Consider the following 16,273-nt stretch of genomic DNA (forward strand, 5'->3'; position numbering starts at 1 on the left):
CCTACAGCAATTATCATTCTCAATAAGAAAAAGCTGACAGCATTCCCTTTGAGATCAGGAACACGACAAGGATTCCCACTCTCACCACTGCTCTTCAACATAGTACTAGAAGTCCTAGCAACAGAAATCAGAACACAAAAAGAAATAAAAGGTATTCAAATTGGCAAATGAGGAAGTCAAACTCTCTCTTCACAGATGACATCATACTTCATATGGAAAACCCGAAAGACTCCACCCCCAAACTACTAAAACTCATACAGCAGTTCAGTAATGTGGCAGAATACAAAATCAATGCATAGAAATCATTTGCTTTCTTATACACTACCAGTGAAAATACAGAAAGGGAAATTAGAGAATAAATTCCATTTACTATAATACCAAGAACCATAAGATACCTGGACATAAACCTAACCAAAGAGGAAAAGGATCTATACTCAAGGAACTACAGAACACCTATGAAAGAAATTGAAGAAGACACAAAAAGATGGAAAAGAATTCCATGCTCATGGATCGGAAGAATAAACACTGTTAAAATGTCTATGCTGGGAAAAGAGGGTGCAGCAGGCAGCTAAGGTGGAAGTCGTCTTCCCTCTATTGGAAATACAGACTCAAGGGCAAAGTTGTTCAATGTTGTGGGCTGGAGGAGGCATTGTGGCTGACACAGCAACAGGAGCTTTGAAAGTCAGCTACACCTCCTACTCTTAAAACTAGAGGCCTATGAAAAGGAGATCCTACAGTGCCCTGTTATGTGATGTCCCATGTTCATCAGAACCAGGGACCAAATTTTATGGTCTAGAGAAATTCTGGAATTCTACTGAAGCATTCCAGGGTGCACTTTGCCTGCACCATGATCAATACATTCAGCTACACATCCGTTCAGCCATCTCTCACCAAAATGACTAAGAAGAAGAATGCCCAACAGAATAAAAATTCAGACAGTGGGCCATCTCCAACAGAGCTATTGGATATGGACATAGACAATATGTCGAAAAGGGAATTCAGGCTAACAATTATCCAGGCAATAGCTAAATTGGAGAAAGACATGGATGACAAAATGGAATTGATTAGGGCAGAATTGAAAGCCACCAGGGATGATGTAGAAAATATTCTCAATGAGTTCGAATTGAATCTAAATTCTCTAAAAGCTAGGGTAACTGAGACAGAAGATAGAATTAGTGATCTGGATGACACACAGATAGAGAAAAAGGATAAGGAGGAAGACTGAAAGAAAAGGCTTAGAAGCCACGAAAACAGAATTAAGGAAATAAATGACTCCATGAAACATTCCAACGTCAGAATTATTGGAATCTCTGAGGAGGGGGAGAAAGAAAGAAGTCTAGAAGATATAGTAGAACAAATTCTCCATGAAAATTTTCCCAATCTCGAGAATGGAACCAGTGTTTGTGTACTAGCGGAAGAAAGGTCTTCCCCCAAGATCACAGAATCTAGAAAGACCTCAATAAACCTGATAGTAAAACTGATGGATCATAATTGTAGACAGGAGCTTCTTGAAAAGAGCTAGGGCAAAGAAATTCCTTAGGTACAGAGGAAAGCCCATCAGAATAATGTCAGACCTCTCCACAGAAACCTGGCAAGCCAGAAAGGGCTGGCAAGACGTATTCAGGGCACTAAATGAGAAGAATATGCAGCCAAGAATACTTTATCCAGCAAGACTGACATTCAAAATGGATGGAGAGATAAAGAGCTTCCAAGACTGGAAAGGTTTAAAGGAGTATGTGACCACCAAGCTGACACTGCAGGAAATATTAAGAGGGGTTCTATAAAAGAGGAAAAATCCTCAGAATATTATTGAACAAAAATATATGGAGACAATTATATAAACAAAGACCTGACAGATAACACGATGTCAATAAAAACGTATCTATCAATAATCACTCTCAACGTGACTGGCCTAAATGCGCCCATAAAATGACACAGGGGTACAGATGGGATAAAATGACAGGACCCATCAAAATGATGTCTACAAGAGACCCATTTCGAACCTAAGGATACACCCAGACTGAAAGTGAAGGGATGGAGAAACCTCTTTCATGCCAATGGGCCTGAAAAGAAGGTTGGGGTAGCAATTCCCATATCAAAAAAATTAGATTTTAAACTAAAGACTGTAGTCAGAGATACAGAAGGACACTACATCATTCTTTTTTTTTAATTTTTAATTTTTAATTTTTTATAAACATATGTTTTTATCCCCAGGAGTACAGGTCTGTGAATCGCCAGGTTTACACACTTCACAGCACTCACCAAAGCACATATCCTCCCAAATGTCCATAACCCCAGTCCCCTTCTCCCAACCCCCCTCCCCCCAGCAACCCTCAGTTTGTTTTGTGAGATTAAGAGTCACTTATGGTTTGTCTCCCTCCCAATCCCATCTTGTTTCATTGATTCTTCTCCTACCCACTTAAGCCTCCATGTTGCATCACCACTTCCTCATATCAGGGAGATCATATGATAGTTGTCTTTCTCTGCTTGACTTATTTCGCTAAGCATGATACGCCCTAGTTCCACCCATGTTGTCGCAAATGGCAAGATTTCATTTATTTTGATGGCTGCATAGTATTCCATTGTGCATATATACCACATCATCTTCATCCATTCATCTGTTGATGGACATCTAGGTTCTTTCCATAGTTTGGCTATTGTGGACATTGTTGCTATAAACATTCGGGTGCACGTGCCCCTTCGGATCACTATGTTTGTATCTTTAGGGTAAATACCCAGTAATGCAATTGCTGGGTCATAGGGCAGTTCTATTTTCAACATTTTGAGGAACCTCCATGCTGTTCTCCAGAGTGGTTGCACCAGCTTGCATTCCCACCAACAGTGTAGGAGGGTTCCCCTTTCTCCGCATCCTCGCCAGCATCTGTCATTTCCTGACTTGTTGATTTTAGCCATTCTGACTGGTGTGAGGTGATATCTCATTGTGGTTTTGATTTGTATTTCCCTGATGCTGAGTGATATGGAGCACTTTTTCATGTGTCTGTTGGCCATCTGGATGTCTCCTTTGCAGAAATGTCTGTTCATGTCCTCTGCCCATTTCTTGATTGGATTATTTGTTCTTTGGGTGTTGAGTTTGCTAAGTTCTTTATAGATTTTGGACACTAGTCCTTTATCTGATATGTCGTTTGCAAATATCTTCTCCCATTCTGTCAGTTGTCTTTTGGTTTTGTTAACTGTTTCCTTTGCTGTGCAAAAGCTTTTGATCTTGATAAAATCCCAATAGTTCATTTTTGCCCTTGCTTCCCTTGCCTTTGGCGATGTTCCTAGGAAGATGTTGCTGCGGCTGAGGTTGAAGAGGTTGCTGCCTCTGTTCTCCTCAAGGATTTTGATGGATTCCTTTCTCACACTGAGGTTCTTCATCCATTTTGAGTCTATTTTCGTGTGTGGTGTAAGGAAATGGTCCAATTTCATTTTTCTGCATGTGGCTGTCCAATTTTCCCAACACCATTTATTGAAGAGGCTGTCTGTTTTCCATCGGACATTCCTTCCTGCTTTGTCAAAGATTAGTTGACCATAAAGTTGGCTATGTGTCTGTTTTTGTGCCAGTACCATGCTGTCTTGATGACAGCTTTGTAATAGGGCTTGAAGTCTGTAATTGTGATGCCACCAACTTTGGCTTTCTTTTTCAATATCCCTTTGGCTATTCGAGGTCTTTTCTGATTCCACATAAATTTTAGAATTATTTGTTCCATTTCTTTGAAAAAGATAGATGGTACTTTGATAGGAATTGCATTAAATGTGTAGATTGCTTTAGCTAGCATAGACATTTTCACAATATTTATTCTTCCCATCCAGGAGCATGGAACATTTTTCCATTTCTTTGTGTCTTCCTCAATTTCTTTCATGAGTACTCTATAGTTTTCTGAGTATAGATTCAGTGCGTCTTTGGTTAGGTTTATTCCTAGGTATCTTACGGTTTTGGGTGCAACTGTAAATGGGATTGACTCCTTAATTTCTCTTTCTTATGTCTTGTTGTTGGTATAGAGAAATGAAGCTGATTTCTGTGCATTGACTTTATATCCTGACACTTTACTGAATTCCTGTACAAGTTCTAGCAGTTTTGGAGTGGAGTCTTTGCGTTTTCCACATATAGTATCATATCATCTGCGAAGAGTGATAGTTTGATTTCTTCTTTGCTGATTTGGATGTCTTTAATTTCCTTTTGTTGTCTGATTGCTGAGGCTAGGACTTCTAGTACTATGTTGAATAGCAGTGGTGATAATGGACATCTGAGCCATGTTCCTGCCCTTAGCGGAAAAGCTTTCCGTTTTTCTCCATTGAGAATGCTATTTGCGGTGGGTTTTTCATAAACGGCTTTGATAATATTGAGGTATGTGCCCTCTATCTCTACACTTTGAAGAGTTTTGATCAGGAAGAGATGCTGTAGTTTGTCAAATGCTTTTTCAGCATCTATTGAGAGTATCATATGGTTCTTGTTCTTTCTTTATTGATGTGTTGTATCACATTAATTGATTTGCGGATGTTGAACCAACCTTGCAGCCCTGGAATAAATCCCACTTGGTCGTGGTGAATAATCCTTTTAATGTACTGTTGAATCCTATTGGCTAGTATTTTGGTGAGAATTTTCGCATCTGTGTTCATCAAGGATATTGGTCTATAGCTCTCTTTTTTGATGGGATCCTTGTCTGGTTTTGGGATCAAGGTGATGCTGGCCTCATAAAATGAGTTTGGAAGTTTTCCTTCCATTTCTATTTTTTGGAACAGTTTCAGGAGAATAGGAATTAGTTCTTCTTTAAATGTTTGGTAGAATTCCCCCGGGAAGCCATCTGGCCCTGGGCTTTTCTTTGTTTGGAGATTTTTAATGACTGCTTCAATCTCCTTACTGGTTATGGGTCTGTTCAGACTTTCTATTTCTTCCTGGTTCAGTTGTGGTACTTTATATGTCTCTAGGAATGCATCCATTTCTTCCAGATTGTCAAATTTGTTGGTGTAGAGTTGCTCATAGTATGTTCTTATAATTGTTTGTATTTCTTGGGTGTTAGTTGTGATCTCTCCTCTTTCATTCATGATTTTATATATTTGGGTCCTTTCTCTTTTCTTTTTGATAAGTCTGGCCAGGGGTTTATCAATTTTATTAATTCTTTCAAAGAACCAGCTCCTAGTTTTGTTGATTTGTTCTATTGTTTTTTTTGGTTTCTATTTCATTGATTTCTGCTCTGATCTTTAAGATTTCTCTTCTCCTGCTGGGTTTAGGGTTTCTTTCTTGTTCTCTCTCCAGCTCCTTTAGGTGTAGGGTTAGGTTGTGTACTGAGACCTTTCTTGTTTCTTGAGAAAGGCTTGTACCGCTATATATTTTCCTCTCAGGACTGCCTTTGTTGTGTCCCACAGATTTTGAACTGTTGTGTTTTCATTATCATTTGTTTCCATGATTTTTTTTCAATTCTTCTTTAATTTCCTGGTTGACCCATTCATTCTTTAGAAGGATGCTGTTTAGTCCCTATGTATTTGGGTTCTTTCCAAACTTCCTCTTCTGGTTGAGTTCTAGCTTCAGAGCATTGTGGTCTGAAAATATGCAGGGAATGATCCTCATCTTTTGATACCAGTTCAGTCCTGATTTAGGACCAAGGATGTGATCTATTCTGGAGAATGTTCCATGTGCACTAGAGAAGAATGTGTATTCTGTTGCTTTGGGATGAAATGTACTGAATATATCTGTGATGTCCATTTGGTCCAGTGTGTCATTTAAGGCCTTTATTTCCTTGTTGATCTTTTGCTTGGATGATCTGTCCATTTCAGGGAGGGGAGTGCTAAAGTCCCCTACTATTATTGAATTATTGTTGATGTGTTTCTTTAATTTTGTTATTAATTGGTTTATATAGTTGGCTGCTCCCACGTTGGGGGCATAGATATTTAAAATTGCTAGATCTACTTGTTGGAAAGACCCTTTGAGTATGATATAGTGTCCTTCCTCATCTCTTGTTGTAGTCTTTGGCTTAAAATCGAATGGATCTGATATAAGGATTGCCACTTCTGCTTTCTTCTGATGTCCATTAGCATGGTAAATTCTTTTCCACCCCCTCAGTTTAAATCTGGAGGTGTCTTCAGGCTTAAAATGGGTTTCTTGTAGGCAACATATTGATGGGTTTTGTTTTTTTTATCCATTCTGATACCCTGTGTCTTTTGATTGGAGCATTTAGCCCATTAACATTCATGGTAACTATTGAGAGATATGAATTTAGTGCCATTGTATTGCCTGTAAGGTGACTGTTACTGTATATGGTCTCTGTTCCTTTCTGATCTACCACTTGTAGGCTCTCTCTTTGCTTAGAGGACCCCTTTCAATATTTCCTGTAGAGCTGGTTTGGTGTTTGCAAATTCTTTCAGTTTTTGTTTGTCCTGAAAGCTTTTAACCTCTCCTTCTATTTTCAATGATAGTCTAGCTGGATGTAGTATTCTTGGCTGCATGTTTTTCTCATTTAGTGCTCTGAATATATCATGCCAGCTCTTTCTGGCCTGCCAGGTCTCTGTGGAAAAGTCTGCTGCCAATCTAATATTTTTACCAATGTATGTTACAGACTTCTTTTCCTGGGCTGCTTTCAGGATTTTCTGTTTGTCACTAAGACTTGTAAATTTTACTATTAGGTGACGGGGTGTGGGCCTATTCTTATTGATTTTGAGGGGTGCTCTCTGCACCTCCTGAATTTTGAAGGGCTTGTTCCCTTTGCCATATTGGGGAAATTCTCCCCAATAATTCTCTCCAGTATACCTTCTGCTCCCTTCTCTCTTTCTTCTTCTGGAATCCCAATAATTCTAATGTTGTTTCATCTTATGGTGTCACTTATCTCTCGAATTCTCCCCTCGTGGTCCAGTAGCTGTTTGTCCCTCTTTTGCTCAGCTTTTTTATTCTCTGTCATTTGGTCTTCTATATCGCTAATTCTTTCTTCTGCCCCATTTATCCTAGCAGTGATAGCCTCCATTTTTGATTGCACCTCATTAATAGCTTTTTTGATTTCAACTTGGTTAGATTTTAGTTCTTTTATTTCTCCAGAAAGAGCTTTTATATCTACCAAGAGGGTTTCTCTAATATCTTCCATGCCTTTTTCAAGCCCAGCTAGAACCTTGAGAATTGTCATTCTGAACTCTAGATCTGACATATTACCAATGTCTGTATTGATTAGGTCCCTAGCCTTCGGTACTGCCTCTTGTTCTTTTTTTTTTGTGGTGAATTTTTCCGCCTTGTCATTTTGTCCAGATAAGAGTATATGAAGGAGCAAGTAAAATACTAAAAGGGTGGCAACAACCCCAGGACAATATGCTTTAACCAAATCAGAAGAGATCCCAAATCGTGAGAGGGGAGAAAGGGGATATAAAGAGGTTCAGAAAGAAAGCAAGAAAGAAAAAAAAAGAATTAAAAAAAGAAAACGAGTAAAGAAAAGTATTATATATATTAGCTAAACTAGTTAAAAAACGTTAAAAAAGAAAAGGGTAAAAGTTAAAAAAAATTTAGCAGAAGAAGAGGAAAAAAAATGAAAAAGATAATATTAAATTAACTGCAAGACTAAAGAATCATAGGGAGAAAGCCATGAGTTCTGTGCTTTGCTTTCTCCTCCTCTGGAATTCTGCTGTTCTCCCTTGGTATTGAAACTGCACTCCTTGGTAGGTGAGCTTGGTCTTGGCTGGATTTTTTGTTGATCTTCTGGTGGAGGGTCCTGTTGTAGTGATTCTCAAGTGTCTTTGCCCCAGGCAGAATTGCACCGCCCTTACCAGGGGCCAGGCTGAGTAATCTGCTCTGGTTTGGTTTCAGGAGCTTTTGTTCCCTGAGTGCTGTCTGTAGAGTTCCAGAGGACGGGAATACAAATGGCAGCCTCCTGGTCTGCAGCCTGGAGGAGCTGAGAGCTTGGGGCCTCACTCCTCAGTGTGCCATCAGAGAACAGCGCCCAGTAACTCCCATCTGCCTGACCTCTGGTTGGCTCCGAGCTCACCGAGCCTGCGACTGGTTCAAGGCAACCCCGAGCTGTGAGCTCACTGTCGGCTCTGTCTCTGCAGCCAGCTTCCCCATTCTAATACCTGTAAGCTCTGCGACACTCAGACACCCGCCCCCCGATCCTTCTGTGACCCTGCGGGACCTGGGGCCACGCTGACCCCGCGTGGGCTCCACCCCAGTTTAGCCTCTGGAGCGATGTCCCTTAGTGTAACAGACTTTTAAAAGTCCTGATTTTGTGCTCTGTTGCTCCACTGCTTTCCGGGAGCCGGCCCCTCCCCCTGGGGTCTATATTCCGGTTGCTTTGGATTCACTTCTCTGACAGTCCTACCTTTCAGAAAGTGGTTGTTTTCCTGTTTATAGAATTGCTGTTCTTCTTCTCTTCGATCTGCTGATGGATTTATAGGTGTTTGCAATCTTTAGATAAGTTATCTAGCTGATCTCCTGCTAGCTTAAGTAGTCCCAGCCTGCTACTTCTCCACCATCTTGACTCCTCCCCCACATTACATCATTCTTAAAGGGACTATCCACAAGAAGATCTAACAATTGTAAATATTTATGCCCCCAATATGGGAGCAGCCAATTACATAAGAAAACTGTTAATGAAGATAAAGAGTCATCTTGATATGAATACATTAAGAGTAGGAGTTCTTAACATGCCACTCTCAGTAATAGACAGATAATCCAAGCAGAAAATCAATAAAGAAACAAGAGCATTGAATGACCCATTGGACCAGATGGACCTCATAGATATGTACAGAAATTCCACCCTAAAACAACAGAATACTCACTCTTCTCAAGTGCGCATGGAACCTTCTCCAGATTAAACCACATACTGGGTCACAAGTCAGGGCTTAATCAATACCAAAAGACTGAGATTATTTCCTGCATATTCTCAGATCTCAATGCTTTGAAACTGGAGCTCAACCATAAGGAAAAGTTTGGAAGGAACTCAAAACCTGGAATCTAAAGACCACCTTGCTTAAGAACGCTGGGATCAACCAGAAGATCAAAGGAGAACTTAAACAATTCATGGAAACCAATGAGAATGAAGACACTTCGGTCCAAAACCTATGAGATACTGCAAAGGCCGTCCTAAGGGGGAAATACATAGCCATCCAAGCCTCGCTCAAAAAAAAGGAAACATCCAGAATACACCAACTGTTTCTACACCTTAAAGAACTGGAGAATCAACAACAAATTAAGCCAGCTCCACATACAAGAAAGGAAACTATCAAGATTAGAGCAGAGATCAATAAGATAGAAACTAGAGATACAGTAGAGTGCATCAATAAAATGAGAAGCCTTTTTTTTTTTTTAAGAATCCATTATGATTGATAAACTGGGGTGCCTTGGTGGCTCAGTGGGTTAAGTCTCTGCTTCGGCTCAGGTCATGATCTCAGGGTCCTGGGACTCTCTGCTTGGCAGGAAGCCTGTTTTCTCCACTCTCTCTCTCTGACTGCCTCTCTGCCTATATGTGATCTCAGTATGTCAAAAACATAAATAAAAATTTTTAAAAAGATCGATAAAGCATTGGCCTATCTAATTCAAAAGGAAAGAGAGAAGACCCAAATTATTAAAATTCTGAATGAAAGGGGAGAGATCACAACTAACACCAAGGAAATAGAAACACTCATCAGAAGTTATAATCAACAGTTATATGCCAATAAGCTAAGTAACCTAGATGAAATGGATGCATTCTTAGAAAACTATAAACTCCCAAAATTGAACCAGGAAGAAATTGACAACCTGAATAGACCAATATCTAGTAACGAGATTGAAGCAGTGAGCAAAAACCTCCCATAAAACAAAAGCCCAGAACCTGATGGATTCCCTGGGGAATTCTACCAGACTTAAAAGAAGAAATAACACCTATCCTCCTGAAGCTGTTTCAAAAAATTGAAGCAGAAGGAAAATTTCCAGACTCCTTCTATGAAGCCAGCATTACCATGATCCCCAAACCAGACCATACCAAAAAGGAGAATTTCAGACCAATATCACTGATGAATACGGATGCTAAGATTCTCAACAAGATCCTAGCCAACAGGATCCAACAGCACATTAAAAAGATTATCCACCATGAGCCGGTGGGATTCATCCCTGGGTTACAAGGATGGTTCAACATTCGCAAATCAATCAGTGTGATAGAACAAATTAATATGAGAAGAGAGAAGAACCACATGGTCCTCTCAATTGATGCACAAAAAGCATTTGACAAAATGCATCATCCGTTCCTGATTAAAACGCTTCAAAGTATAGGGATAGAGGGAACATTCCTGAACTTCATAAAATCTACCTATGAAAGACCCACAGCAAATATCATCCTCAATGGGAAAAAGCTGGCAGCCTTCCCATTGAGATCAGGAACAAGACAAGGAAGCCCACGTTCACGACTCTTGTTCAACATAGTATTAGAAGTCCTAGCAACAGCAATCAGACAACAAAGAGAAACAAAATGTATCCAAATTGGCAATGAAGAAGTCAAACTCTCTTCACAGATGACATGATACTTTATGTGGAAAACCCAAAAGACTCCACCCCCAAACTACTAAAACTCATACAGCAATTCAGCAATGTGGTAGGATACAAAGTCAATGTACAGAAATCAGTGGCTTTCTTATACACTAACAATGAAAATACAGAAAGGTAAATTAGAGAATCGATTCCATTTACTATAGCACCAAGAACCATCAGATACCTGGGAATAAACCTAACCAAAGAGGTAAAATATCTGTACTAGAGGAACTACAGAACACTCATGAAAGAAATTGAAGAAGACAAAAAAAGATGGAAGACCATTCCGTGTTCATGGATCAGAAGAATAAACATTGTTAAAATGTCTATACTGCCTAGAGCAATCTATGCTTTTAATGCCATTACAATCAAAATTGCACCGGTATTCTTCAAAGAGCTGGAGCAAATAATCCAAAAATTTGTATGGAATCAGAAGAGACCCCGAATTGCTAAGGAAATGTAGAAAAACAAAAATAAAACTGGGGGCATCACGCTACCTGATTTCAAGCTTTATTACAAAGCTGTGATCACCAAGACAGCATGATACTGGCATAAAAACAGACACATGGACCAGTGGAACAGAGTAGAGAGCCCAGATATGGACCCTCAACTCTATTGTCAATTAATCTTCGACAGAACAGGAAAAAATATACAGTGGAAAAAAGACAGTCTCTTCAATAAATGGTGCTGGGAAAACTGGGCAGCTATATGTAGAAGAATGAAACTCGACCATTCTCTTACACCGTACACAAAGATAAACTCGAAATGGATAAAAGACCTCAACGTGAAATAGGAATCCATCAGAATCCTAAAGGAGAACATAGGCAGTAACCTCTTTGACATCAGCCACAGCAACTTCTTTCAAGATATGTCTCCAAAGGCAAAGGAAGCAAAAGCAAAAATAAACTTTGGGGACTTCATCAAAATCAAAAGCTTCTGCACAGCAAAAAAAAAAAAAAACAGTCAAAAAAACAAAGAGGCAACCCACGGAATGGGAGAAGATACTTGCAAATGACAGTACAGACAAAAGGTTGATATCCAGGATCTATAATGAACTCCTCAAACTCAACCCACACAAAACAGACAATTGTATCAAAAAAAAATGGGCAGAAGATATGAACAGACACTTCTCCAATGAACACATACAAATGGCTATCAGACGCATGAAAAAATGTTCATCATCACTAGCCCTTAGGGAGATTCAAATTAAAACCACATTGAGATATCACCTTACACCAATTAGAATGGCCAAAATTAACAAGACAGGAAACAACATGTGTTGGAGGGGATGTGGAGAAAGGGGAACCCTCTTCCACTGTTGATGGGAATGCAAGTTGGTGCAGCCTCTTTGGAGAACAGTGTGGAGATTCCTCAAGAAATTAAAAATAGAACTTCCCTATGACCCTGCCATTGCCCTCCTGGGTATTGACCCCAAAGATACAGATGTCGTGAAAAGTAGGGCTATCTGTACCCCAATGTTTATAGCAGCAATGGCCACGGTCACCAAACTGTGGAAAGAGCCAAGATGCCCTTGAACGGATGAATGGATAAGGAACATGTGGTCCATATACACTATGGAAAGGATGAATACCCAACTTTTGTAGCAACATGGATGGGACTGGAAGAGATTATGCTGAGTGAAATAAGTCAAGCAGAGGAGTCAATTATCATATGGTTTCACTTATTTGTGGAGCATAAAAATAGCATGGAGGACATGGGGAGTTAGAGAGGAGAAGGGAGTTGGCAGAAATTGGAAGGGGAGGTGAACCATAAGAGACTATGGACTCTGAAAAACAATCTGAGGGGTTTGAAGGGCCGGGGGGGGGGTGGGATGTTGGGGCACCATGTGGTGGGTATTATAGAAGGCACGGATTGCATGGAGCACTGGGTGTGGTGAAAAAATAATGAATACTGTTATACTGAAAATGAATAAAAAATAAATTTAAAAAAAAAAGAAAGAAAGGAGAGAGATCAAAACTAACACCAAAATAATATAAACAAACATCAGGAGTTACTATCAACAGTTATATGCCAATAAGTTAAGCAACCTAGATGAAATGGATGCATTCTTTGAAAACTATATACTCCCAAAGTTGAACCAGGAAGAAATTGACAACCTGAATAGACCAATATCTAGTAACGAGATTGAAGCAGTGATCAAAAAACTCCCAAAAAACAAGATCCCAGGACCTGAGGGATTCGCTGGGGAATTCTACCAAACTTTCTAAGAAGAAATAACACCTATCCTCTGAAGCTGTTTCAAAAAATTGAAGCAGAAGGAAAATTTCCAGACTCTTTGTATGAAGCCAGCGTTACCATAATCCCCAAACCCCACCCTGATGAATAGGGACGCTAAGATTCTTAACAAGATACCTAGCTAAATGGATCTGACAACACATTAAATTAATATCATCCTCAATGGAAAAAAGCACACAGCCTTCCTGTTGAGATCAGGAACACGAAAAGGATGCCCACTCTCACCTCTCTTGTTCAATATTTAGAAGTATTAAAAGTCCTAGCAACAGTAATCAGACAACAAAGAGAAATAAAAGGTATCCAAAATGGCATTGAAGAAGTCAAACTCTCTCTCTTCGCAGATGGCATGATACTTTATGTGGAAAACCCAAAAGACTCCACCCCCAAATTACTAGAACTCATACAGCAATTCAGTAACGTGGCAGGATACAAAGTCAATGTACAGAAATAAGTGGTTTCTTATATACTAAAAATGAAAACACAGAAAGGGAAATTAGAGAATCAATTCTATTTACTACACCACAAAGAACCATAAGATACCTTGGAATAAATATAGAGGAACTATAGAACACTCATGAAAGAAATCAGAGGAGACATAAAAAGATTGAAGACCATTCCATGCTCATGGATCAGAAGAATAAACATTGTTAAAATGTCTATACTGCCTAGGGCAATCTATACTTTCAATGCCATTCTGATAAAAATTCCACTGGTATTTTTCAAAGAGTTGGAGCAAATAATCTTAAAATTTGTATGGAATCAGAAGAGACCCTGAATCGCTAAGGAAATGTTGAAAAAGAAAATCAAAACTAGGGGCATCACGTTACCTGATTTCAAGCTTTACTACAAAGCTGTGATCACCAAGACAGCACAGTACTGGCAGAAAAACAGACACATAGACCAGTGGAACAGAGTAGAGAGCCCAGATATGGACCCTCAACTCTATGGTCAAATAATACTCGACAAAGCAGGAAAGAATATACAGTGGAAAAAAGACAGTCTCTTCAATAAATGGTGCTGGGAAAATTGGACAGCAATATGTAAAAGAATGAAATTTAACCATTTTCTTATATCATACACAAAGATAAACTCGAAATGAATTAAAAGACCTCAACGTGAGATAGGAATCCATCAGAATCCTAGAGGAGAATATAGGTAATAACCTCTTCAATATCAGCCACAGCAACTTCTTTCAAGATATGTCTCCAAAGGCAAAGGAAACAAAAGCAAAAATGAATGTTTGAGACTTCATCAAAATCAAAAGCTTCTGCACAGCAAAGGAAACAGTCAAAAAAACAAAGAGGCAACCCACGGAATGGGAGAAGATACTTGCAAATGACAGTACAGACAAAAGGTTGATATCCAGGATCTATAAAGAACTCCTCAAACCCAACACACACAAAACAGATAATCATGACAAAAAATGGGCAGAAGACATGAACAGACACTTCTCCAATAAAGACATACAAATGGCTATCAGACACATGAAAAAATGTTCATCACTAGTCATCAGGGAGATTCAAATTAAAACTATATTGAGATATCACCTTACACCAATTAGAATGGCCAGAATTAGCAAGACAGAAAACAACATGTGTTGGAGAGGATGTGGAGAAAGGAGGACCCTCTTACACTGAGGGTGGGAATGCAAGTTGGTGCAGCCACTTTGGAGAACAGTGTGGAGATTCCTCAAGAAATTAAAAACAGAGCTTCTCTATGACCCTGCTATTGTAAGACTGTGTATTTACCCCAAAGATACAAAGTAGTGAAAAGAAGGGCCATCTGTACCCCAATGTTTATAGCAGCAATGGCTACCATAGCCAAACTGTGGAAAGAACCAAGATGCTCTTCAATGGACAAATGGATAAGGAAGATGTGGTCCAAATACACCATGGAGTATTATGCCTCCATCAGAAAGGATGAATACCCAACTTTTGTAGCAACATGGACAGGACTGGAAAAGATTATGCTGAGTGAAATAAGTCAAGCAGAGAGAGTCAATTATCATATGGTTTCACTTATTTGCGGAGCATAACAAATAACATGGAGTACATGGGGAGATGGATAGGAGAAGAGAGTTGAGGGAAATTGGAAGGGTAGATGAACCAGAAGAGACTATGAACTCTGAAAAACAATCTGAGAGTTTTGAAGGGGCGGGGAGTGGAGGTTGGGGGAGACAGGTGGTGGGTATTATGGAGAGTACATATTGCATGGAGCCCTGAGTGTGGTGCATAAACAATGAATTCTGTTACACTGAAAGAAATTTTTAAAAAAATAAAATAAATAATAAATTTTAAAAAAATTTAAAGCAATTATTATCAACAACTATATGCTAAAACATTAAGCAACCTGGAAGAAATGGATGCCTTCCTGGAAACCTATATACTACCAAGACAGAAACAAGAAGAAATTAAGAACTTGAATAGACCAATAACCAGTAACACGATTGAAGGAGTTATCAACACCTCTCGAAAAACAAGAGCTAAGTGCCTGATGGATTCCCTGAGGAATTCTTTTTTTTTTTTTTAAGATTTTATTTATTTATTTGACAGAGAGAGATCACGAGTAGGCAGAGAGGCAGGCAGAGAGAGAGAGAGGAGGAAGCAGGCTCCTGCTGAGCAGAGAGCCCGATGCGGGACTCAATCCCAGGACCCTGAGATCATGACCTGAGCCGAAGGCAGCGGCTTAGCCCACTGAGCCACCCAGGCGCCCTCCCTGAGGAATTCTAAAGGAGAAATAATAACCATTAAACCATCTGTGAAAGGCTCACACCAAATATCATTCTCAATGAAGGAAAGCTGAGACCAACTCCCTTAAGATCAGGAACACAACAAGGATGCCCACTCTCACCACTATTGTTCAGTATAGTACTAGAAGTCCTAGCAACAGCAATCAGAACACAAAAAAACAAAAGGTATTCAAATTGGCAAAGAAGAAGTCAAATTCTCTCTTCTTAGATGACATGATACTTTATATGGAAAGCCCAAAAGACTCCACCCTCAAACTACTAGAACTCATAACAGCAATTCAGTAATGTGGCAGGATACAAAAATCAATGCACAGAAATCATTTGCCTTCTTATACACTATCAATGAAAATATAAAAAGGAAAATTAGAGAATTGATCCCATTTTCTACAGCACCGAGAACCATAAGCTACCTGGGAAAAAACCTAACCAAAGAGGCAAAAGATCTGTACTCAAGGAACTATAGAACACCCATGAAATAAATGGAAGAAGATACAAAAAGTATGAAAAGACATTGAAAAAACATTGTTAAAGAGAAAGAAAAAACATTGTTAAAACGTCTAATGCTGCCCAGAGCAATCTACACTTTCAATGCCATTCTGATCAAACTTCCACTGGCATTTTTCAAAGTGCTGGAACAAACAATCCTAAAATTTGTATGGAACCAGAAGAGACCCTGAATTGCTAAGGAAATTTTGAAAAAGAAAAACAAAACTGGGGGAATCACATTCCCTGATTTCAAGCTTTACTGCAAAGCAATGATCACCAAGACAGCATGGTACTGGCACCAAAGCAGA

The sequence above is a fragment of the Mustela erminea genome, chromosome 7 (genome assembly GCF_009829155.1).
Source record: "Mustela erminea isolate mMusErm1 chromosome 7, mMusErm1.Pri, whole genome shotgun sequence".
Classification (NCBI taxonomy): domain Eukaryota; kingdom Metazoa; phylum Chordata; class Mammalia; order Carnivora; family Mustelidae; genus Mustela; species Mustela erminea.